This window comes from Mastomys coucha, unplaced genomic scaffold (assembly GCF_008632895.1).
Source record: "Mastomys coucha isolate ucsf_1 unplaced genomic scaffold, UCSF_Mcou_1 pScaffold6, whole genome shotgun sequence".
Classification (NCBI taxonomy): Eukaryota; Metazoa; Chordata; class Mammalia; order Rodentia; family Muridae; genus Mastomys; species Mastomys coucha.
The window spans coordinates 49,861,256-49,888,709 of NW_022196912.1; the positions used below are offsets into that span (position 1 = coordinate 49,861,256).

Genomic DNA, 27,454 nt, shown 5'->3' on the forward strand with positions numbered 1-27,454 from the left:
CTCTCTCTCTCTCTCTCCCTCTCCCTCTCTCTCTCTCTCTCTCTGTATCTCTCTCTCTCTCTCGTGCACACACACACAACACACAGACTGTTAATGAGGTAAACTATTCCATCTGTTTGCCACGTGCTTCTTGTCTTCATGATTAATCTTTATTATAAAAGAAAAGTTTCTAGCAGTAATATTATATTTTACTGTTATATATGGTTCAACTTTTTTAGCTTTTTATTGTAAAATATTTGATAAATGAAAAATATATAACTGCCATCTATATATTAGTTGGCTACAAATGAATTAATAACAATCTCACTTGTTTTTCAAGAAAAGTGTTGTTGGCACTTCTGGTGAAACCCTGTGCATGCCATTCTCCAATAGCATTCGTTCCCCTCAGGAGTATAAATTAGCTTTTATTTTTGAAGAAAATCATAATATTTATTAATTACAAGGGAATGTATTTAGCTTTTTAAGTTCTATTGTTTAATTTGCTTGCCTTTGAACCTTACACAAACAAGCAGCTTCATTTATTTTCAGCTGGCCCTCTTTACGTATTGTGTTTCTCCACCATGTTGATGCATGGAGCTATAGTTCTTTGCTGTCTAATAGACTAATTCCTTTCACGGAAGAGATGAATTACTTGCTTGTCTATTTTTCTTCCTATAGATATTTGTTATTGTTGCTACAAAACTTTTAGTTTTTAGTTGTTGCTATTGCAAACAATGTTGCCAGGAATATTTTAATGAAAGTTTTCTGGGGCACATATGTAAGAATGGAATGAAGTTGTGAGTTAAAATCTGTTAAGTAATCCCAGATTATTTCCAAAGGTCTACTACCAGCTCCCACACTTAGATGCAAACATGAGAATTTCAGATCTGGCACAGCCTTGTCAGCTCATGGTAGACCTTTCTGAAAGGGTGGATGAACCAGGCTTTATTGCTAGGGCTTCGTTCTGTATTAGGGGGGAGCTCTCCATTTCTAGTTGGAGTTGGAGTTATCATTTAAACAGCTGTAGAATTTCATTTAACCCTCTACATGGACTGGGCTTTTTCTTTCTTCCTACAATTTGGAGATACTGTGAGTTAGAATGCCTTCATGAATATTTCTAATATTGAGACATCTTTGCACTAATGACATAAAATAAGATTGCTTCTGATATATTAGTTCTTTTGTATGAACTCAACTAATCTAATATTTTCTTAAGATGTTTGACGCATGTTCACAAATAAGAATAATGTTGAGTTTTCCATTCTTGTGTTGATTATGATGAGTTGTGATGTAGCTAGAGTCCTGCCTTTGTTGTCTGACCTAGAATGCTAGACAGGTGTTTTCTCTAAAGTCACTTAGGCTTGAGCTCTCTGTGGTGAAAGCTTTTGACAATTGATTTAATTTTTGGAGGATTATAGGACTTCTCATGCTATCTGTGCCTTCTTCAATTATATTTTCTTAGGAATCTCTTCTATTATTTATATGTTCATGTTTACTTTAAAATTATGTATTTTTATCTTTTATCATTTTCCAACTCCAATGGGATGTATGCATATTTTGCTACCAATATCTCTTTAATGCTTCATATTTTCCACTTCTCTTTATGTGGGATATATTCTCTTTTTACGTAGATTTTTTTTCCCTTCGTAACTATTTTCCCACCTTTATCCTTTCAAAAATTTCCAGTCTGTTTAGAATCTTTATTAACTTGAAGTGATTATATTGTTTAATCTCAGTATTTCTGTTTATATTTCATAATTCCAAATTATTTTCATAGTCCCCCATTCCTTGCTTGTGCCTTTTATGCCTTCATACTTTCCAGCATATTTTATTTTCTACATCTGAAATTTAAACCCTTTACAAGTTTAGGTGGATCTTTGGTTTTTGTATAGATTCATCTCTACGGCTCCTTGAATTTTCTTATTTCTGTTTTGTTTACTTCTGTTTTTATTTTTCATTTCGTGAGCTAATATAGAGTACAGTCTTATAGATGAGAAATCTTTGAAGCCTGGTGCAGTGAACTGAGCTTCTGTTCCCTCTCTTGCACTTCTTTCTTGTTGGTATTTTGGTATCCCAATTGCCTTGGGTGTGGTGGTAGCAGCAGGTGGTAGCAGCAGGTGGGCTTCTTGGTAATTAGGCGATAACCTCAAACTTTAAAAACTCTGGAATCCCAAAGAGTCCTCTAACCATTTTTGTTGTTTTGTTTTGTTTGTTTGTTTTGTTGTTGTTATTTTTTCCTGGCACTTGAGGCTACTAGAAGTTGTAGAAATATGGAAGCCTTCAGCAGAACCTAACCATGCTGGCTTTCTGCTATGGCATGACAACAGCAATTAAAAAAATCAGTTGCTTTTAAGCCATTATTCTATTATATTTTATTGTATCAAACTTAACTAAGATTCCTGGGTTGAAAACTGCATCTGCCCTTCAAGCCTGGAAAATTTACAGTGTAAATTTGCGTTCTTCTGCTCAATGCTTGAGATACCGTCAGCTAGGATCCATTTTACTATCATGGATTGCAGAGTTGATTTAGGGTTTTGATTTGGCATATTTATCACAAATATGTACTGAAGAGCATGATCACACACAGAATTTCCTTCATTTTTCACTTCTTTCCTTTCTCTTTCCTTTTGCTTCTTTTTCCTCTCTCAGTAATGATAAATCAAATAGGCTTGTCTTTTTTTTTTTTTTTTTTTTTTTTTTTTTTTTTTTTTTTTTTAAGCAGCAGTTTTTCTCTCACATGCCCTGTCCTTTTGAGCTGGCCTTCTGTTGTCCTTGGTCTTGAGTCATATCCCTACCTATTATAGGTTCACACTCTGGCTGTCTTTTCTAGGCATGCAAGAAGCATGCTCTGAAAAATGAAGATTTGGGGATTGATATTTTAAAATGATCAACATTTTGCCAAATTGGGACTTTCTCATTCAACATCTTTTATTTCATCGTATATAAACCTGTCCAATTGCAGAAATAATTGCATAATAAATGCATAAAAAATAAAAGAGTTGTTTCTGTGTGACACTTCATTTTTATGTTTTGTTAACATACAGAAGGAATACTTCATTTTTAACCAAATGCATTTTTAAAAATTAACAAACGTTATTTTTCAGAATGGTCTGGAAATTACCAAGAAATTGATACAGACAGTAACTGGCATTCCTATCCTTTTACTGTTACTAGTTTACATTAGTATTTTACATTCAGTATAATTTCTTTTTTCCCCTCCTTTCCCCTCTGAAAATCCCCTATGCTCTCCCTCCTCACCTGCTCACCATCCCACCCACTCCTGCTTCCTGGCATTCCCCTACACTGAGGCATAAAGCCTTCACAGGACCAAGGGCCTCTCCTCCCACTGATGACTAACAAGGCCTTCCTTTGCTACATATGCTGCTGGAGCCATTAGTCCCACCATGTTTACTCTTTGGTTGGTGGTTTGGTCTCTGGGAGCTCTGGGGGTACTGGTTAGCTTATATTGTTGTTCCTCCTATGGGGTTGCAAATCCCTTCAGCTTCTTGGGTCCTTTCTCTAGCTCCTCCATTGGGAACCTGTGCTCAGTCCAATGGTTGGCTGTGAGCCTCCACCTCTATATTTGTCAGGCACTAGTAGGGCCTCTCAGGAAACAGCTAAAACAGGCTTCTGTCAGCAAGCACTTGTTGGCATCCACAATAGTGTCTGAGTTTGGTGTCTGTATATGGGATGGATCCCCAGGTGGGGCAGTCTCTGGATGGTATTCCTTCAGTCTCTGCTCCACACTTTGTCTCTGAAACTCCTTCCATGGGTATTTTGTTCCCCCTTCTAAGAAGGACTGAAGTATTCACACTTTGGCCTTCCTTCTTCTTGAGTTTCATTTGGTTTGTGAATTGTATCTTTGGTATTCCAAGCTTCTGGACTAATGTCCACTTATCAGTGAGTGCATTATTGTGAACTATAGTCGATGGTCATGCCTCATACTTTGTGTGCAGTGTGTCATGTGTTCCCTGTCATAGTCTTCCAAGAAAAAGTTACAATTGCCTGAAGATTCCCACATGCTCCACCTCTTTGCCCTTTCTGCTCAACTCACTAATCAGTGGTCTTCTTTCTCTTCAGTTTTGCCACCTACTTGATGCTTTCCTGGGCTCGAAGAACTTTTGTTTATTGTATTACTCTTTCTAATTAAATGGGAAATATAACACCTGATTTCCCATCCTTGGACTCATACAGCTCATTGTGTTTGAAACCCTGTACAAATCTGCACATATCAAAGCATGAACACCTATAAGAGCAAATATGCACACAGAAGCTTATGTTTTAAGGTATGCCTGGATTGTTTTCAGGTCTGACACTTGTACTTCTCTCAAGTATTACAGCCTTATATTTATATATAAAAAGAAATCCCTGGAATCTAGTTGGCAGAGGAAAGAAAGACCCAATGGAATGGTCAAGTAGTAAGAACATGAACTTAAGCAAGCATTGTTTCCATTTTAGGACAAAATCACAATAAACTATATCATCTTAAAGTTTACAGTGAATTGAAATTCTCAATAAGCAACTGTACAGATTTTCAGTTGTGGTCTAGCATTTGATCTTATATGACATGGCTTCCTGGCTACCACCCTGAAACACTGGAATACTAACCACTTAACTACAGTTTGGATGAGAATCAAAACAGTCACTTTATAAATGTCCCATATTCTGATATAGTGGCAAAAATTATTTTTAAGAGTATATGAAAAACAAGTCAAAATAGTGTTCCAGCTTTTCAGTGTCTCTTACTTCCTGTGGAACAGCTGATTATTTTACACAGAACACTTAGGAATGAGGAGGATGGAATGAGAGAGATGTCTCAGCTATTATATGCTAAGCTCACAACCGAAATACAAGAATTAGAATGATGTCTGTGGCCTGCACCTTGTTACCCAGGGAGTCACAAAGCCTGGTAGAACCCTAGTGCTTGGAAACTTTCTTTGCCTCAGTCAACATTAACAGCACATAGCAATTCACTTCACTGTAAAAAAACTTTTAAAATATCCTAGACAAGGTCACAGTTAATCGTATTGTTAAGTATTTTAAACAGCTTTTTTTGTAACTTAACCAGGTCTTTGTTACCATTATCAGGATATAATTTAAAAAAAAACCCACAAGTCCATATATTATATATTTCATACTAAATGCTCCTAGAAGCTGGGAATTGAGTGATAAAAACTCCTGCTGAGCAAATCAAATCACATGTATTTTTTTTTTTCAAACAGAGACAGAGAAATCTGATTTAAGCTCAGTTTTACCTTTGAGAATATAAGAAAAGTCCCATAAAATGCCAAATTTAGATGGGATGGTAAAAAGCCAGAGGAAACAGTGGAATGAAGCTAATCTTTGATCTCTGTCCAAATTCCTCTTTCTTTTACCTACAGGCGTTGTTTCCACTCACATGCTGCCCATGTGATCCTTGGAGTCAGAGATGGAGGCAGCTGAGCTTGGGTGGTTATGCATGAGCAAGTCAGCAGGCACAGCAACGAAATGAAATTCGTACTAACCCTCTTTCTAATCTAAGCAGTAATTCAAGAAGAATCTCTCAGTCTTATTATCCCAAGTTCTTCTGTGCCCGTTTCTCCTGCACACGTATGAGACATCCAAATGACAGCTGGTACAGTGACCAAAGCCAAGACATTACTTTCAGGACAGGAAAGCTTTAATTGAAGCCAGATCTATGCATGTGAATATGTATCTGTTTGATTAGAAGCTTGGTTTTAATAACTGTCATGAATTGTATTTCTTCATGCTACTTCTAAATTCACTAATGATATAAGGGCTTTTCTCACTTTCTCACTTTTCATAGCATTTGGAGCTGAAAATTTATCTTAAGAGTCCTTCCTTGAAGAAGAGGGAGTACCCTGCCTGAGAGAGCTGGTGGGTTGAGTACTCAAGTGTAGAGATGTGACAGTATAACACAAGGCATGGTGGGATCAAGTGAGCATGGGCTACAGAGATGAATTAGAATCCCACAGTGTACTGGTTGTTTCGGAAGAACTACAGAACCGAGGGAGTAGCAACCATGTGAACAGGCCCGGATATTGATACCAAGTGATTGGAACTAGCATAGGCAGCTCCCTGAGACTTGCAGTCACAAGTAGTGAGTTCAATAAGAAACATGGACTGTGAGTGTATATGTGCTTGTGTGTGTGTGTATGTGTGTGTGTGTGCGTATGTGTGTGCATGTGTATGTATGTGCATGTATTTGTATATGTGTGTGTCTTTTCCAAGAAAGATTTGACACCACTTCTTTTGAGGTCATTTTGTAGATTAAGGCATGACTATAGTACTTAAAAAATATTATGCTATATACTACATTACATCCCTAGACTGTATATAACATAGTCTGCATGTACCCTGGCTGATATTTCCTTTAGAAAGAATGTAGATAGTATGAAATTATAACTGCCAGAGTGAATGTAGTCTGAAACAAATTATTTCTCTTAATAACCAAACACAGCTGGATCAGTTGCTGTTCTCATCATTGACAGAATACCTGACAGGAACACATTAAGAGAAGAAGGATTTATTCTGGTTCATGGTTCAGGAGCACAGTCCATCACAGCCATAAAGGCAGAGTGGTAGGAATGGCTCCCACAGAAACACGAGGCAGCTGTTTATGTGTGTAGGCTGTCAGGAAGCAAATAGCTCCTGCCACAAGGCTAGCTGGCCTATGACCCTTTAGTTCTACCCCATTATCCTATGTCTGACAGCCAGGGCCCATGTCCAAAAGGTTTCACAGCCTCCCTAAACAATGGCATAAGCTGGGGACCAGGTATTCAAACCCAAGAAACTATGAGAGCCGGGCCTCACTCAGTCTACAACAGCTGAACTGGAAAACTACAGAAACCCAGCCATGACTGCTGAAGGCATTTGGAGAAGCACTTTTAATTTAAAATCCTGTTTGGTTCTGTTAATACAGTAGAAGCAGATGTATTTTTTTTTTCTCCCTAAAGAGTATCAAATGAGCTGTAAATATGGGAAAATATTGAATTATCAATTTCAGGGAGATTTCCTGACACTCTATGAGTCTTCGCTCTGCCAAAGAAGTCATTTTGTGTCAGCATTTTCATGAGTTCAGAAAAGTTGCTTGAAATGGAAAGTTCCTCTTGAAGATCTCAAAGATTCAACCTTATATACATAATTAATAGCTAAGGCGTGGGACACCAACCCAGACATCTCTCCAGTTGGCACAGCTCAAAGCCATTACCCTCAGGTTTTCAGATCATTTGCAAAGTGTAGAAGTAATAAAGAGAAACAGCCATAACTAGTTTTATTGTAATTTTCTCTAGAAGAAAACTATTTTGAAGACCAAAATTAGTATATTCATTGTAGACCATTTGAAAATGGTAAAAAGATAATAATAGAGTATCTCTGCATATCAGTGTATTATGTAAAAATCATGACATATGCTATTATTTATTCCATAAAGATTAGCTTCTCATTTGATAAATAAGTTAAATAAACAAAAGCAGTAACACAAATTATATAATAACAAACCCATGCTTCCATCAAACAGTGATGGTCATTTCTGCTTTTTTTGTAGTTTATTGATGTTTATTTTATACATAAAACACAATCATATTAGTTTTTTTAAACTGTTAAAATGTTACTGTGCTGAAAATACATCATCGTCATTTCATATACAATAATATATCAGCCAAGTTTGTTTTTTAGATTTTTGTTATCACTGTTAAGTTTTATGTGAGATTAAAAAGGCAGCTCATGCATAATAAAATACCACTTTCTGTGATGATTCCTGTGCTCCTGCGTATTGCTTGGGACAGGTTTGCTCTTCTGCTTAGTGACTTCTCTCTTTAAACAAGGCTGTGGGGTGGCTATGATGGCTGAATCATGTGGAGGCAAAATTATAATGAAGTGCAGTCAATATTTTCTAAGTCTTATTCTTTAAGGTTCTATGGTGATGTCTCTTGTAAACAACCTATATAATCTTGGGAGAGCTCAAAGATACCCAAGAACCTCCCAAAAAGTCTGTTCTTGACATTGTAAATGGCACTGGAAGTCTCTATGGAAGTAAAACCTGAGGGAAATCTCCTGCAGGCTGAAGTTGGAATTCTCTCCAACTGCAATGTAGTTTCCATTTCTATCTTGCTGTCCTGCCATAGACAGGACATGAGATGGGAGTTGAGAGTCACCAGAGAAACCCCAAGGACGCACACCTGTGCCATGAATCACTCAATTAATACAGACGTAGTGACACGAAGTTTTTGCTTAGATAAGTCACCACACTTAGTATTTATTTACAAAGCCCAACTTTGCTGACACTTGCTTCCCATCCATTACAGGTCTTTTGTAGCTACTGTTTTCTGAGTCTGTACTACAAATATATCAAATAAAAAACCCAAACCAACATGCCGCTACAGCTAACTTTCCTCTATGTCTAGCACTGCCATTTATCAGAGGTACTAGAGTGAAAGTCAGTGGTAGCGAGGTTCTCGTGAAATATTTGCCCCCATTATCTTAAGATTCCTATCGTTTTTGTGACTATTGCATGCCTAAGACACAGTATCATTATGCTCATTTATTAACAGACTAGTTTCATTGGGGCCTGAAATGTTTGTAAAGGTTTCATTAAATATTCCATACAGAAAAGATCAAAGGGATCAAATGTTTTTGCCCAAATTGATTTTGAAATTGATTTAATGTTGCCCATCAGCTGGCATAGTCTCTAAATGTTTATTCAGAAAAAAATATTACTGAAGACTGTTTCTACAGTGAACTCTAATTATACAAAGTGTAGCCATTTTCTTAGCTAAGCACCTTGGTCATTAAGCTACTCTGTTGTTCTACAGAAAAATAGAGTCTTCAGAAAAATAGAGAAGCTGGGGTAGCATGTGGCTTTCTCATGGACTGTGAGGCTCCCAAGCTAACTTCAAAGCAGAATCTGAATGTGCAGATGGGAGGAATGCTTGCCACAAAAATACCTTTTAAGGCTCATGGTGCTGTAATTCATATGGTAGGCACTTGTGATTCATTCCTGATGATGTTGGGATCATTTAACTCACAAAACCATTGTTGCTACCATAAAACCCTTTCATCTGTGGCCAAAAAGGTCCATTTCATGTAAATGAAAAAAATTCATTTAAGTATCACCTTAATAATGGGTAAAGATATATATTTTTCTGGTCATGTTTAAAATGCAAATCTATGAATATAGTCTGAAGATTCATTTCATGTTAAGATCTTTACTTATTTGATGTCCCAAGACCCTTTCCAAGTTCATCGAAACCGGAAATCAATTTTAGAAGAAATATGGAGATTATTATCATTAAATCTTTCAGCTGGCTTACTCCAAGCTGCCCTATAAATATTACATATGTTTTAAAGAAAGGCATTTTCAAATACAGTAAAATTCCTTTTACTCTTCTAGTCAGTGATACTCTGGGAAGTAAAATAAGTTTCCATTCTCAGCACTTTGGAAAGAAAGTGGATATTTGCACTGGATTTTAAACAAAGTCTGAAACAATGAAATATTTCACTGTTTTATTTCTAAACAATAAAATTAAGACTTAAGTCTTCTCAATAATAAGCATAGTAGGAAAGTTTGACTGACAATATTACGCACATCAACCCATCTGTCTGTGATCTAAGCATGTCACTTGTTACTTATTGCAGTGATATCTACTGAAGCCTTTGATGGTTCATATAAACCTGATATGTCAAGTGGACACAGGATGATTCAAATTCTTCTTGAACCTCAGTGTTCTCATTCAAAGACATAATTAAATAGTATTTAGAAATCAAGATTATGTGTGTTGGTTTTTCTTTTTTAGTTTTAAGAGCAAGAAAAATAAGATACTAAAAGTGGAATTATGAAGGCAAACAATCAACAACACACCTAGAATTGGATCCAGATCCCCAGAGAATGCATTTCTCACTGTTTCTCGGCAACGACATTTATATTAATACTGGCTATGTTCTCAGATAAGTCTTCTACCTCAAAAAGAGCTACCTGAGAAACAGGGCCTTGATACCAAATACTCTTTTCTTTCTCTTTATCTCTTCTTTCTTCTTCTTTTTCCTCCTCTTCCTCTCCTTCCTTCTTCTCTTCTCCTTCTCCTTCTCCTTCTCCTCTTCCTCCTTCTTCTTCTTCCTTCTTTCTCTCCTCCTCCTCTTTTCTTCTACATTTCCTTTTTCTTTTACAAATTGTTGCTTTTTTGTGTTAAATAAAAACAAGTTTGCAACATAGAAATATATTATTACATTTCTATTAAAATATACAAGTATAAAACCAATAAGGAGAAAAAAACTCCCAAGAAAACTTTTCTGGACACAGACCTTTGCCAAACCCCAACTGCAACTTTAATTGCCAACAACTAGCTTTTACTGCTGTTTCCAACAGTTTATCAAATGCATAGGGTCTACTCTTCATTGATGCCCATCTGTAAGTGGCCAAATGATACTGAGCAAATGCAGTCTGGTTAAAATTAAGCAATGATGATACCATTACGAAGTCTGAACAATTCAAATGGAGCCAGTGACTCCTGTGCTCATCTCTATGAATAACTGTGGCAACACTAGAGTTCTGGATTCCAAGAATCAAAAATAATAGAGTATTTTCTGTAGACAAATATCAGTTGACAAGAACAATGAGTCTCACAAAATAAATAAAGGGACATAAGGCTTAGAGATAAAGAATGTAAGTGCCTATGGAAGACACTTGGAGGCAGTATTAGATCTGTAAGTATTACATTTATAAGTCTTCACTTAAGTTTCCATTTCTAACATGACAATAGTAATGCTGCTTGGTTCACCTAAGATCATACATGCAACATGCATCACTCAGCTCAAGGCAACACAGGCATTGATTAATCCAAGCCCATTGGATCCATTCATGGTCTCAAAGCACTGCCAGATAAGTAGTCAATATCATCCAAAAGGCATCAGTGTCTTAATTTACTTTTTTTTTTTTTTTTGGTTTTTCAAGACAGGATTTCTCTGTATAGCCCTGGATGTCCTGGAACTCACTCTGTAGACCAGGCTGGCCTCAAACTCAGAAATCTGCCTGCCTTTGCCTCCCAAGTGCTGGGATTAAAGGCGTGCGCCACTACCGCCTGGCTTAATTTATTAAGAGGTCCTTTTATTCTCCCTCCCAAGTGGGATTGAAGAATACTCACTGGGCCCTTTGGCTTGTTAACCTTCTTAAGTTCTGTGGATTGTATCCTAGGTATTCTGTATTTTTTTTTTTTTTTTTTTTTTTTTTTTTTTTGCTAATATCCACTTATTAATGAGTACATGTACAACAGAGGACTGTCTGGTCTGGCGTCAGTGAGAGAAGACACACCCAACCCTTGAGAGAATTGAGGCCCCAGAAATGTAGAGGCCTGGTGTGATGTAGGGGTATGTAGGGGTGTAGGGACATCTTCTTGGAGACATGGGGAGGAGGAATGGGATATGCAACTGTTAGAGGGAAGAATGGGAGGGGAACAACAACTAGATTGTAAAAAAAATTAAAGATAAAAAGGTTTTTTGGTTTTGTTTTTATTTTTGCTTTTTTTTTGTTTTTTTGTTTTGTTTTGTTTTTTTTGTTGTTGTTGTTTTTTTATAAATATAGCTATAAAATCACTTCGATCATTACAGGAAGACATACATCTCATACCCAGAGAATAAATTAACAAATGTACTGATAATCTTGCTAAGTAGGCACCTGTATTCAAATTTAGTTGTGATGAGACTCAAAAAAAAAAAAAAGCTAGTATCTATTGCTGACTTTGTTAAGCCAACAAACACCAAACAAATAAACAAGAAACAAGCCCACAGTACATAATTCCTGCACAAGCATGGTTTGATGGAATCTAGGTGACCACTGTAGAGCCTAGAAATGTACTAACTTCTGAGCTCTGCTAAGGCTCTGCTTAAGAGACATCCTCAGTGCAGCAGGTTACATAGTGCAAAGCCTTTCTAAGCAACACACCTTGTTCTTGATGAGATTTCAGATAGCTAAGACAACATATAAAGTAGAAAACCCTAGATTTAGAGATAACAAACATGCTGTCAGGAAAGTCTAGGTTCAGTACCATGGCATGGTGAGTTCAATACTTTAGCTGGTTCTCACATTTTCAGAATCTAGTTCTAGTTTTTTCAAGACACAACCTAACCTCCTCTCTCTACATTCTATCATACCCCACACTCACTCTGAACTTGCACATATCTGCTAAATAGTTTGGTGAGAATACTTTCATCAATCAGTATCCCCCACTTTGAGCTTCTATTTATGAATCTCTCATCCATCTTGAAAGTAAATTGTAACCCATTTATTTCATGTTTTCTTTGTCCAATTTTCATAGCAATTTTTTTCTATAAAGTTCTTAACATGTTTACCTCTAATGAGTCTTTAAACATCTAAAGTTTGGAGCCAAATCTTAGCACCTACCACAAGGCTGGGCAAGTACAATGCATAGAGGTTAAATTACTGAAGAATAAACCGTTAAGCATTGCCCAACTGTTCACTAACGGTTAATGTTTCTATGGAGTTTATTATAGGATAGCTTCCTTATTAAACAGTTTGTAACATGTTTGCAAAATGATGCAAAAGGGAATATATTTGTTCTCATTGATGAGTCAAAAAAGCAAGAAGTCAAGTACATTGTTAAAGGTGAAATGTCAAAGGTAGTATCTGAAAGCTCTGACTCTAGAAGCCTTGCTTTTAACAGTAGTTTCCATTTTGCAGTTAATTAGACTCAAGTGTATTTTTTTTGCCAAAAAAGTAAATAAAATAAAAGTATAAAAATACTTTTATGCTATAATTGTTATGGAAAATCAGTCATGTGTGTGTGTTGTGTGTTCAGATACATATAGGGTACAGGTATATGTGTGTACATGATGCATTTGTGTATATAGTATATGCTGGTAGAGTCAAAGACTAGCCTTGTATGCCATTCCTCAGGAGCTATTTATATTTATTTGCTTGTTGTTTATTTATTTACTGATTTTGAGACAAGTTGTCACTGGCACAGACACCAACAGAAAGACTAGGCTGGTGGTCAGAGAGCTCTTTCCCAGCACTGTGACTAATTCTACACTACCACATATATTAAAATATATTGATCCTGAGGAACAAACTCAGGTCTTCTTAAAAGCACTTTAATGATACAGGTATCTCCCAAGCCCTACTTCCTTTAAGGATGCTTTTTAAAAGATAGTGTTGAAATGTTGAGTAGAAAAATCTTTCTCAGGGATTAAGTATGGGGAATGAAGGATAAAAAGTATTTAAGGAAGAAATTCAAACCAAAGAGACACAATCCCAAAGAGAAAAGTCAACCCCTTCTTGTCTCAGGCTATTGGTAACATAAACCCATAATACAAAGAATCCCATTGCTTTATTTTCACATAGAGTGAAAAGCAGAACACTATGGTTTCAAGCTGACTCAGTCAAAATATATGAAGGAAAACATTCACGTAAGAAATATTTGTTGAGTATTGACAGTAACTTTGCTGGCCAATAGTTATATCCTGTGAGTCAAACAAAGAAAGTACTTGCCACCAGTAGTTCATAAGCTAACGTTTGTAGAGCTAACAGAACCAGGCACATGTTACTTTATCTCACTTCAGCAATATACCATGACCAATGGAAGAACATGTAATAAGAAAGTTCACTTGCCCTATCAGCTAGGTCAGTCACTAATGGCCAGAACATGGTGACATTCTTTCATTTGGTGGCAGGACTTTCCATCAAGCCACTTGACTAGATCCAAAGACATTAGTGCTGCATTCAAAGTGTCAATCTTTCCTGACTAAAATACTCATACATCCATGACAAAAGCATTCTTGTGTAAGCTTCCAATTACATTAATCAATATTGAGAAACAATCTGCTTGGGGTATTTTTTTGTACTTTTTTTGTGTAAAACCCCACTCTATCAAAATCCTCTCATTGTTTTTCAAACTAAGTCTCAGATCTAGGTACATCTCCAGTTCAGCACTGCACCATTCACAGCAGTACCCCCAAACTCAGCTCACATTGTACCATTTGCAACTGACTGTTCACAGCGATGTACCCATCAGTCTCTTCTATGCTCTTTATGGCTACTTCCAAATAATCCTTTAAAATATTTGGTATTTTTACATCAACATGTGTAGTATGTGCAACATAATGTTAAAAGTATTCTTTTCTTTGAAAAGCATCATTGAAAATGTCACTATTGAGACTCATCATACGTGTCCCTCATGAACAGGTGATAATTCATCATTAGAATGTCAGATAAGTATCAGCTTTATTATAAGGTTTTGGGCAATGGTAGTAAAAGAAAAAAGCTAAATTTTTCCTTCTATAGCATTTGGGGATGTATGTCTCTTTGCCAAAAGCATTCTCTGGAATTGTATTTCCCAAATGACCTTGGTTTTTAATTTCAAGACCCAAATACCTGATTTTAAAAGATAGGTATCTACCCTTGAGGCAAAACTGATGATTTCTTATTTTTCCTGTCTTAAAAAGAAGCTTAGAAACCCTCGAAATTGTAGGTCTCAATTTAGATTAAATTAGACAGCAATTGTATGTTAAATAAATATGAGATGGCCCTGGATATTTTTTAAAGATCAAGAACTCTGTAATATATAGGCTATTATTACATATTTGCTATTGCTAATTTACAAAATAAATAACCATTTAATTGAAATACTTAAGGAACATTTGCAAAGGAAAACACAGCACTTAGGAAGCCTTGTTAGAATCTAATAAGCCTAACAAAGTCATTATAAAAAAGAAACTAACCCAGTAAAGAGTAGGGAGTAGGAAATTTACCATGTAAACATGGTCAGAATTCTTCCTACACTATCTTTTAAAATGCTTGGCTCATTCTTTATGTGGACAACAAAAAGGCTTTGCTTCATATATTGACTACCCAAGTGTTTTTTCTCTTTTATGCTATTCGCCTTTGTCTTTTTTTTCTTTCTTTTTGATAAAAATTATGATAGCTGAACCTAGGAGATCCTTTTCATACACTATACACATCGGCGCTTTTAACATAACTATCATAATTTGAAGAAGTGTTAATAAACTTTGCCAAGGGCATTCTCCCATGCCTTTTAGGTCATGTTGTTTTATGCTTTTCCAAGTTGGAGGTATGGGATATGAAAATGGTTAATTCTAGAAGTATTGAGACTCATGTTATGCTTTCTTTGTGAATAAACCCTGGGTTTCAACGTATTTACAAAAGATACCATAAAACTTGTACAATGTTACAGACAGATTATCCTACGAAGGATGGCAACACTGTAGTTCAAGTACTTCAAAACACTTAAGGGATCTTAAAGATGATGGGATAGAGTGAATGAGAGAATGAAGTAACAGGTCCAGATTCAGGCTGGGCACAGCAAAGATTAAGAAAAGTTGCTGGGACTCTGGCAACTAGCTGCATATGTACTAAGTAAATGAGAAGCATGATCTGCTGGCCATTCTAGAATCGATAGAAAGAGACGTCATGAATATCTTTCAACAAGAGTCTGTAATGAGTTTAGGCAATGGAATTTCAAACCCAAGATATTCCCAGATGTCCTAGCCTAGGAGCAAGAATATATCAGGGATGAGTAGCATTTAGATCTACTGCTCCTTAAGAAGAGCAGTTCATATTTTCAAGCATACTTAAAATTCCATAATCTGAATATTATCAGACAGATCCAGAAGATAAAAATGTTGGGATTTTATTAAGGTATAATCATTACTATTTTTTAATTGAACCAAAAGTACAATAGTTTCTGGAAACAAAAATAACAACTGGGTATTTAAAATTGTCTGATTAGTCATGGATGGCCACGGAAATTCAACGTGACTCTTACAGGAATGTGGCTCCTCTCAAAAGCTGCGCAACTCTTTAGCATCACTTTCAACCTCAGACAAATTTATTAAAGAGAAATTGTTTTTCTTAAGAGACCCAGCTGTTCTCCATCAGGTAGTTAACCCACTCCCCAAGACATTTGTTGATTGTTTTTTCCTAAAAATTGTTAGGTGGTAGGAAAGATTTTTTTTTCTGCTTTGTGACCTTCAGTCACAGAATCAGGGTAGCACCACAAATTGGCATTGGATAATACTGACCAACAATTACAAAGGGTACTAACACTGAATTCTGGATGGGGTTCTATGGGCATCTAGGTATTTGGACCTGCCAATTCTCATCTTCTGTTTATCAAGGAGTTTTAGAAAAGTCTTGGACTAAGTCAGTATTTCTTAAACTGGGAGTTAACCTCTTGACTAATCAAACCCACATGGCAGTACCTTAAAATGCAGATTTCGAACCCCATCCCAGATGAAGTGAACTTTGAGAACAAATCTCCGGGAGACCCAGAATACATCTGAGATGCATCCCTCTGCAGAGGCTGATTTGCTCTTCACTGGCGCCTCTGCTAGCACAAAGCTTGGAGAGTCCCTCTGACTTTTGAAAGCCTTGTCTAGACATGTCATCTGGGTTCAATTTTTGATATCATTTATATTTTTTGCAATAGTCAAGAATTTAAGCCAGCCAAGATACAAAGAAAAAAATAAACAAATAAACAACAATTCCAACCAAAACAAATCCAGTTTTGTTTTATTAATACGACACATAGACATCATGGTGATTACAGCAGAAGAGTGTACTGCAACTGTCCATTGGGATTGTCAGGGAATTGTCACAGCTCTGTATCAGCAAGTCCTTCAACCTTTCCCCACACCAGTTGCATACCAGCCTCCTTCAGCTGTAGTCTTTCTTCCTCTTAACCCCATGAACTTTGTATTCTTGAATGTCCAAGGCACTGCTAATCTATATTAATGATTCCTTCTTACCTCACAGCTTTGACTTGAGGGCTTCATCCTTATATTGAAATATCTCTATATATAAGAGAAAAAAATCATTGGCGGTTCTGTCTGAGTACTGAAAGTGGTCTTTTCAGGCTCCATATCCACACTGTTGGGCATTTTGGCTAAGGTCACCCACACTGAGTCCTGGGAGCCTCTCCCATCCCAGGTCTCTGGGACTTTCTAGAGGTCCCACCCACCCCCACCCACTACAGCTGAAAATTTTCATTCATTCTCCTGTCCCTCTGGACCTCTTTCCTGTCTCCTCCATACCCTACAAAACTTTCCATCCAAAATTGGTCCCACCTAAAGGAAATGGAGGGGAAAAATGGAGCAGAGACTAAAGGAACGACCAGTGACCAGGCCAACTTGGGATCAACCCCCTGGATAGGCACCAGTCCTTGACACTATTACTGATGCTACATTGTGCTTGCAGACAGGAGCCTAGTAAAGCTGTCCTCTGAGAGGCTCTACCAGAAGCTGACAGACAGATACTCATAGCTGAGCACTTGATGGAGACCAGGAATGCCTATGGAAGAGTCAGCAGAAGGATTGAAGGAACTGAAGGGGATGATAACCCCATAGGAAGACCAATAATGTCAACTAACCCAGACCCTTCCCCTCAAAGTTCCCAGAGACTGAGCCACCAACCAAAGAGCATACACAGGCTGGTCAAAGGTTCCCAGCACAGAGGGTTGCCTTGACTGGCCTCAGTGGGAGAGGCTGCTCCTAATCCTGTAGAGACTTGATGACACAGGGTGAGGTAATATCCAGGGAGCACCCTCTCAGAGGTGAATGGGAGGAGGGAAGAACTATGCAAGGAGGCATTGGGAGAGGGCAACTTTCAGGATCTAAATAAATAAAGTAATTAATTAAGAAAAAAGAAAAAAATCATAGAAAATGTCAGAGTTCTATACCTGTATGTTGAACTGGAGTGGTAAAAGACCTTTTTAATTTTTTTTTTTCTTTAAGGAAGAATTCTTCTGAGTTTTACCTCTCACAAGTTGTAGGATTCAAGGAAAAATTTACTCATATTTAAGACCAGTCTTGCTTACTATGCTAGCTAGTCATATTGTGAATTATGAAACATAAAATGTCTCTCTTGAGTGACATTTTTGTTAACATTTGATTTCTTTTGGTTTATTTAAAAAAATCTCTGATCAACCAACTGTGCAGCACCATCTCCTCTGATTTTCCCCAACTGTTTCTTCTTTCTTGGTGTGGTTGTAGGGGGTCTCTGCTTCTCCCCACTGAGAACTGTCCAAAACTGTTTCCGTCTACCTCCCTGGGAGCTCTTCCCATCAATGTGAATTCTTCCTGTCCCCACTTCACTAAAACAAATACTAAACACTGCATCTTCTCTTACACACCTTTCCTAACTCTTGTCTTCAGTCACACACTGCCAATAAGGTATTTCTTTGTAGATAAACTCACAGAAGTGCTCAAACTTTTGGGGGTACATTCATAGTTATCCTGGGACACATGCAACCTGTAGGAGGCTATAGATTAGATGCACCAGTAGCCAGATTAATTAAATATATCTAATAGTGCATGACCTATTATACTTTTACCCCTCGGTCTCAGTTTCTCCCATCTTTATATCTTGAGCATAGAGTAAATGAGAAAGTAGCTCAGAACATTCAATGATACATAATGCTAGATGACTTGACTTGGTACCCAACTTCCCAATATGCTATTGTTGTCAAACTGTTTCAAAGAGGGTTTCTTTTAATGCAGTGAACAGCTGAGATTTTGGAGTTTGAATTCCAACTGTTTCACTACCACCATTCACATCTAATACATATTCTTCAATATCCATTTTTCTTCTATAAGTAGAAATAATACTTCAGTATTACATTGAATTCCTGACCACAGCACCTACTGATAGCTCTATTCAAGGACATAGAGAATGCCAGTGAATATGAAGGAAAAGCAAATGATTGCTTCTATCACTCTGTCAGTCTCTCCTGTTCTTATTACCTAGGGTTAGCTCATGATTCAAAAGCCAGCTCTGGCTGGGAATCTTGGCTCAGGCTTGTCATTCCAGCTCTGGGATGGAACAGCTGCATGTTTGAAGCTAGTCTGGGTTGTGGAGAGTGCTTTATGAAAGTCTTAGAATAGAATAAAACATTGTACAAAAATTAAAAGAAAAAAATCCCAGACTCTAAAATGCTAAAATGGAAGGGGGAGGGGAGGAGGGAGATAGGGAAGGAGGAAGGAAGAAAGTAAGGGAGGGGGAGGGAGTAACAGGGATAGAGAAAAAGAAGTGGAAGGCAGGGAAGGGAGGGAGGGAGGGAGAGAGAGAAGGAGGGAAAGAAGGAAGGAACAGAAGTATGGATAAATGAAGGGGAGAGAAGGAGAGGAGAGAGAGAAGAAGGAAGGGAAGGAGGGAGGGAGGGAAGGAGGGAGGGATGGAGGAAAGGAGGGAGGGAGGAAGAGAAGGAAAGAAGGAACAGAAGGATAGATAAGAGAAGAGAGAGAAGGAAAGGAGAGATGGAGAAAGGAAGGAAGGGAGGGAGGGAGAGAAGGAGGGATGGATGGAAAGAAGGAAGGATTAGCTAGGTTGCTCCCTCACCACTATATCAGATGCATTTCTCTGAGCACTCTACACTTTGCTGGCAAGTTTACTTTAATCAAACACTGTCTCTTCTATTATGTAAGTCATTTGTTGTTTTTAACTTAACTGTAGGATTCCTATTTTTCACACACCAGCCAGCAAGCTAGTGCAGGCATATTCAGTGAGCATTGTGATGCTTGTTTGCTTCCTTACACTGACATCCAGAGAGACATCTGGATCAGATGGTGGCCAGGCAGGGACCTGCGTTCTTCCTCATAACAGACTACAACATCCCAAGGATGGCTGGCTGGGTTGGGAGATCATCACTCTGCATTCTCTTTGTTCTTCCCCAAGGAACTTAGGAAGATTTCATGTGAGCATGCTTTGAAGGCACTTCTGCTAACTTTTCCTCTTTTCTCTCTGCCTTACATGCTTACAGAACTGGGAGGGTAAACACTGTGCATATATCATCTGCACTTGGTCATGATATATTCTCACAGTATAACTTAACATCAACCAATATGGAGTCTACCCCACATTCAGGGAAGCATCTTAAAGTCCGGAAATAAACATTCTGGGATGCTCTGCAAACCAGATGTGCAGGCTGTTAGATGGCATTGTGGAAGAGAAGAGAATAACCCCAAGCCCATTAAACTTATGGTATTCCCAGAGCGCCTTGCTTTTTTTCTGCTCTTTGCAAAGCTGTGGCAGGAAGTCCTTTACTCCCCCACCCCCTTCTTAGCTATTTATCCATACTCTGCTAATTTTGATTAGAACAGGAAGCCAGGGGCATGCTTGAGATCAATGCTGTGATATGCAGTTAACAACTTGTACCTAAACCAAGGAGAGTATCTATGAATGTGTTTCTTGCTGAAGCCCAGTAACTTCTCCTCTCTCAGTCACATCCCACAATTCACCAAAATTCAATGCCACATTTACTAATTGCAATGTTGGCAGAAAACCATAATGGTACTATGAGATTCAGTGTCCTTCTTCCCTTGGTCATTGGGAAGGCTAAGAAACCTCTGTAGATGATAATAAAAAATGTTTTTGCAGTGATGAGCCTGCTTCACTCAAAAACCAGCCCTCTGGGTCAAAAAACTCTGATCACTCTCGGTAATGCTCCAAGAAATGGCTGCCAAATTTCTGGCTAGTGACTGACGGTTCATATTCACGCTGGTGTGCTCTCAAACACAAACCATCCCCAGCCTGTCTTTGTTCTTTTTGAGATGTCTGTTTCCATCATCCTAAGAAAATGCAAGAACAGTCAAACGCAGGTGTGTGGGCGTGGCCTAACAACTAAGGTTCATTTCTTTTTCCTTTCTTTTTTCTCTTTTGAGAGGAGTTCTGTTTTAATGTACAGTACAGGAAAAAGTCACAAAGGCTGATCCTAAAGCTTTGACATGTTCTTTAGCTGTCTGACATTCCTTCTGAAGTCCATGGGAATTCTACACTCCATAGGGTCTGGACCATAATTGCTAAATGATGAAATATTCAAGGGCAAAGAAACTTAGAGTTAACTCGTGGGGAGGGAGAGACCTAAATGCAGAAAAAGTGATTTTGTTGTTGTTGTTGTTGTTGTTGGAAAAATGGGTGTTTAAACAGCACATTTATTCCGTTTTAATTTCTGGGCTGTCAAACATCAGCTCTGAAGCCCTGATTCAGAACACATGCGGGGCCCCTTTGAAGTTCTGGCTGCTTTAAAAAAAATAACAATGGCAGAAAGATATAAAGAAATTAAACTGCAGCATAATCATAAACCAGAACCTCTGGGCTCCTGATGTACAATTTTTCCTTCTTTCTAGGTTTTCCAGCCTTTGTTTTCCAATTCCTATTAAGAACCATGGCTTGTATACTTTTTTTTCCTCCTTAAGCTTAATATTCACCTACTGCTTCAAAAGTCAGGCATTTTACTTTATTTTATTTAACTGTAAAGAAGTTTATTGTGTCTTTTTAAAGCAAGATGGGAATAGGAAAATCCAGAGAAATTTACTAAGTGGCATCTTTTACATTTTTTTAAAAATAAAAACCATAGAAATAGTATGTTTAGCTCTCAAAGAACCCAAATTCTCTTGGTATAAGGACAAAAATGTGAAGAATTTTGAATCAGACCAATGAAAATGTCTATCTGTTGATTTCATGTTCTAATGATAAAGGTTCAGATTACAAGGGTACTTAATAAAAGTGTTCACCATGCTTGCCATGTCTGCCATGTTTTAAGAAAAAGCCCCATATCTGCATGTCTAAATCATGTAAACTGAATGAAAATTGTCCTTCAGTTTGTCCATACACCTTTATAAGTCTAAATGTGTATATGAGTTCTTCAGCACTGAAATCACCATCTTAATTCTTTATTATTCCCTATAATCTCTTCCAGGCTTTCTTTTTCTTAAGCAATTATTTAATACCCTTCCAAATACTGCTATACTTTATTCAACCTTTCTTTTTTAATAGTGAAACTCCTATTCCAGAGGTTCTTTGTGTCTGCTGTATTCTAAATGAGCTGTATTCCAGTGTTTTAAAATCATTATTTTTCCAATAGATTAATCACCGGTACAGCTATAATGGATACTTGCCATTTTGTTGTCAAATTCCACTCTATAGGCCAATGCGCACTGCAAAGTCAAAATGACTATCCATGCCCAGCCGTGTCCTGGCCCAGCTGTCTCAACTGGCTCCTGAGGACTGATGGCTGGATTGTTAGGAATTTTGTGTACTCGATATATAACAGCCATCATTAAATTCTGTATTTCATAAGCTGGCAGTCTACAGATGATATTTTAAATGGCATGAAAAACTCCAACCTCATCACTTCCAGATTGTGGGAGAATATTTGCTATGTTTTTATGTTTTAGGGTTATTTGTGTTAACTGTATCCAGGGGGAGGAAATTCCATGTTTACCATTGCCTCTTCTAAACTCATGCAAGTGACTTCCACATTGGCAGCTCCACACTGCATAGCTATGTATCCGTCTATGTGAGGTGACAAAGAAAAGAAACCTACTTCCCAGAGTTTTAGAAAATAAGTCCAACATCGAGATATGAAGAGTTTTGCTATATAGAATGGTCCATTTTCTAGTTCATGGTGGTCAATTCTTGCTGTGTGCTGAAGTGGGGCTCTTGTATCAGGACACCAGCTCTGTTTCTGAGGGTCCTATTGCTCTTTAATCAGCTATCTGTCCACAGCTTGACCTTTCAATATTTGTCATTAGTTTCCACCATGTCAATTTTTGACGGACACCAAACACTCAGGCCACAACAGCAGGATGATTCTTTTTGTCTTTTCTTCATCCTTAGAAAAGTTCCTTTTTAATTGTTCACCAGCACCAGTCATTAACTAACGACTACTCCATCCAAAACATTCAGAAAAGCCCATTTACAATTCACAGAGATCACCTTATTTTAATGACATGACCTGAGTATTTCAAGTATGAGTTGAAGGTTAAATTGGTTTTTGTTTGCATTCTTTTTTGGTTGTTACTAAATAGCTGCACTTAGATGCAAAGATCTCTTTCTACTTTCCTACAGGTTGAACCTGTGCATGCTTGCTCAACTGCATTATTTTACCTTAACCTCATCACTGCCGGTAAACACAAGGACTTTCGTCTTTTAGCCTCATTCTCTGTGTTCTCAACTTCTCTTTTACTGAAAATAAAGGTATATTTTCATATCTTTGGAAACCACCTCTCATATCTTTAATGGAAACGTACATGCTGTGTGATGTCAGCAGTAATTGGGAAGGCTAGTATAACATTCCTCTTCTGTCTGGCACTGAGTCAGCCCCATGTGGTCCAAGTATAACAGGAATAAAATTATACCTATTATCTCCTTAAAGGGGGGGTGGTTCAAACTGTGTATTGCTATGTCATTATCCTAGAATTTGAGATTGGTGTCTAGAAGGGAGGTACAAAGAATGTCAAGTAGCCTAATCCCTTAAGCATTAAGTAATCATCACATGGATTGCCAAACTTCCTCCCATTCTACTTAGATAACAACGTCCATCTAAAAGTGAAAAACATTTTTATGCCAAATGTTTCAATCCTGCTATTTTGATATGAGTGACTGTATTGAATACAAACAGACTTTAGACATAATAAATTAAAATGTCTTTCTCTGGAAGGGATGTGGGAGAGATTTGGATAGGAAGTGGAGGAAGTTTGACCATAGACACCAGCCATGTGTTGAAAAGGTGAATTTATACACCTTTGCATAGTCTTTGGCCTGGTCCTCAGAGTGGCTCAATTCCTTTCATACTCAAAAGAGAAACACAAATTTTAAGGAAAGAAAATGTTCATTTGTTGGTGTCGAGGACTAATAGCAACCTTACTACTAAAAACTCCACATTGGTTTTCCTTTTTCTTTTTTGAAGTTGGGGTCTTATCCTATGGACAAACTGACCTTAAACTCTCCAAAATCCTCTGCCTTACAATTAACTATAGGTATATGGAACTCTGCTTGGTCTAAGTCAGTGGTTCTCAACCTGTGAGTAGAGATCCCTTTGGGGTCGACTGACCCTTTTCACAGGGGTGGCATATCAGATATCCCGTATATCACATATTTACATCATGATTCATAAGAGTAGCAACATTAAAACTGTGAAGTAGCAATGAACATAATTTTATGTTTGGAGTCACCACAAAAGGAGGAATTATATTAGAGGGTCACAGCATTAGGAAAGTTGAGAAACAGTACTCGAGACAGTATTTTAATGGTATTAGAAAATAGTTTCATATTATTTGTGGTGCAAGGGTAAGGTAATTCCTAAGAATATTGTGTAAAGTGGGCTATAGCATTTTCTAGATGCATGAGCATAATTTTCATGATTTCATAAATTTCATGATTTCTACCTTAAGTGTGCCTGGTTTAACAGAGGCCTCTCTTAGTGCCACTTCTCTGCAGTGGAACACTCTAATTGTCATTAGGATCTTTACGATGAATGATAGTAAATGCCCTCATTTCCCTTCATGAAACTAAAAGATGAGTAATATTTCTGAATCTCTACTCTATCAAGATTTAAAATCAGACGATGTGTTGCTATAGAGAAGTGACCTATGGACATAAATTTTCAGTTCACTGCCTTCCTCTTCCCGTTGTATGCTAGCAGCACCCTCTAGTTGTAAACAGCCTTGTTGCCAAACAGCCATGGTGCCCATAATTTACAAATAGCTGAGAATCACCAACTATGACTAATTAAAAAACCCACAAATTTGACACATAATAGATTTTCATGTTTCCTATAAATTGATGAAGAGAAATCCATAATAATATTTTCTCAACTTCTTATATACTTATAGTTCTTACATTTTAAAATATTAGCTATTTGATTATCATTAGATGTCTAGGAGGATAGTCTATTTTTTTTTTTTTACAGATTAGAAAACTGAACATAAGAAAGGAAATTAATTTCTCAAAGACTACAAGGCTATAAGGACCTAAGTATATCTAAAGTCCAATATTCAAACAACACTCAGTGAAAAGGTAAACTATGAATATGTAAAGGTAACATAAATATTGAGATTCTTATTCTTTTTGGTATCTTTATTTTAAGAATATTTCTCTTGGTCTGGGCCGGTACCCTGAGCAGACCTTGGGAGCAAACTCCGAAGCCAGTCCCACAACACCCAGAGGAAGCTCCACTCCCAGGTGCTCTAACATGCCCAGGATCAGAGGTGAGGAAGATACATCATCTGTCCCAACACCAGGAATAACTGGAACCAGGGGGACTCAGGCACACAGGAACTCCACCAGATCAGTGGCACTGGCTCTTTCAGGTCTGTCTAGGCTGGTACCCTGAACAGACCTTGGGGGGGGGGAACAAACTCTGCAGAAAGTCCCATAATTCCCAGAGGAAACTTTACTCCCAGGTGCTCTAATTAGCCCAGGATCACAGGATTCCAGATTCACAGGATCACAGAGACAGCTTGACTCTGAGGAGTCCTGACATAACCAGGATCACAGGAAGTACAGGCTCCAGTCAGATTTAGCAAGGGCAGATAGCACTAGAGTTAACCAAATAGCAGGGGGCAAGCTTAAGAAAATAAGCAACACAAACCAAGGTTACTTGGCATCATTAAAACCCAATTCTCCCACCATAGCAAGTCCTGGACACACCATCACTCTGGAAAAGCAAGATTCAGATATAAAATCACTTCTCATCATGATGATACAGGTCTTTAAGAAAGACATAAATAACTCCCTCAAAGAAATACAGCAGAACACAGGTAAACAGCTAGAAGTTCTTAAAGAAGAAACATAAAAATCCCTTAAAGAACTACAGGAAAACACAATCAAACAGATGAAGGAAATGAGCAAAACCATCCAGAATCTAAAAATGGAAATAGAAACAATAAAGGAATCACAAATAAACAACCCTGGAGATAGATAACCTAGGAAAGAAATCAGGAGTCATAGATGCAAGCATCACCAACAGAATACAAGAAATAGAAGAGAGAATCTATCAGGGGCATATGATACCATAGAAAACATTGACACAACATCAAAGAAAATGCAAAAAGCAAAAAGCTCCTAACCCAAAATATTCAGGAAATCCAGGACACAATGAGAAGACCAAACCTAAGGATAATAGGTATAGAAGAGAGTGAAGATTCCCAATGTAATGGGCCAGTAAATATCTTCAACAAAATTATAAAATAAAACTTCCCTAACCTAAAGAAAGAGATGCCCATGAACATACAAGAAGCCTACAGAACTCCAAATAGACTGGTCCAGAAAAGGAATTCCTCCCATCACATAATAATAAAAACACCAAATGCACTAAACAAAGAAAGAATTTTAAAAGCAGTAAGGGAAAAAAGGCAAGTAACATATAAAGGCAGGCCTATCAGAATTACACCAGACTTCTTGCCAGAGACTATGAAATCTAGAAGATCCTGGGCAGATGTTATACAGACCCTACAAGAACACAAATGCCAGCCCAGGCTACTATACCCAGCAAAACTCTCAATTAGCATAGATGGAGAAAACAAGATACTCCATGACAAAACAAAATTTACACAGTATCTTTCCACAAATCCAGCCTACAAAGGATAATAGATGGAAAACATCAACATAAGAGCAAAACTACACCCTAGAAAAAGCAAGAAAGTAATCTTTCAACAAATCCACACAAATCTAATTCCACCTGTTACAACAAAAACAACAGGATGTGACAATTACCCTTAATATGAAAATTAATATTACCAACATATCCTAATCGATTGAAATCCAAAAATATGAGGAATTAGAAATTTGTTGACTGTCATCCATTGGTCTCTCTAATTTAGTAATTGGAGAAATAGGTCCAATATTATACAATCCATATATATACACTTACTGCTTGTTTGTACGTGACAGTGTCTTGCTGTGTACCACATAATGGTCTTGAAATCATGCTTCTCCTATCTCAGCCTCTTCATTAATAATATTGTTTATTTGATGTTTTTAAACTATACTATGGTTTTCAGAACAGCTTACATATTTCAAAAGTATTTATACAGCCAAAAGAAACTTAGACAATTAACTTGGGAGGTGGCTTGTAAGAGAACAACAAAGAGTGAGACTGAATGATTTGCTTGACATTTGTAGCTCTTGTATCAAGTTTGAAGAAGAGGACTTTATAAATTACTTTCTCTGAGATGAATGCTTTTCCAAATTATCACAATCAATGAACCACATTCTTACCCTCACCTAATGTCTGTGCTACCCTCCAAGCATTGTTCACTGAAACAGTTGGTGAATGACTTTATGGATAGACCATCTTAATACACACACCATTTCTTAAATGAATGTAACCTGCTCTCTGTGGGCTGAGAATAAAGTTACTCACTCAAGTCAATTAGCTTTGACTATAGCAGGAAGTCTATATCCAAAAATCGTGCCTACAATTCATTCGTTGGTGCAGCAGAACTGTCAACTCTCAGCTTAGCTATGATGGAGGTAAAATCCTTTGGTGATGTGAGGGTCATTAAAGTATAGCCTTATTACAATGAAATTCAATGTCTAAAAATTGTTCTTATTTCGGGCTTGTACCACAGTAAGAGTCAGATTTTAAGCTCTACTAAATTCAAAACAAACAAACAAACAAACAAACAAAAAGACTTTATATATTTTTGTTAATTTAAAAAATACTAG

General features: G+C 37.3%; 1 protein-coding gene and 1 long non-coding RNA gene across 23 annotated transcripts in view; one reads left to right on the forward strand and one right to left on the reverse strand.

Moving 5' to 3' along the window:
* The window catches only part of LOC116079701, a 25,625-nt gene extending 19,919 nt beyond the window's left edge, over nt 1-5,706 (forward strand). For both annotated transcript variants that reach the window (XR_004114128.1, XR_004114127.1), the window contains exon 4: nt 5,361-5,706. This is a non-coding gene — a long non-coding RNA (uncharacterized LOC116079701). The remainder of the gene's footprint in view (nt 1-5,360) is intronic.
* Nucleotides 1-27,454, reverse strand: part of Hdac9 (histone deacetylase 9) — an 832,819-nt gene that overhangs the window by 55,670 nt on the left and 749,695 nt on the right. The gene's annotated exons all lie outside the window — the stretch shown is intronic.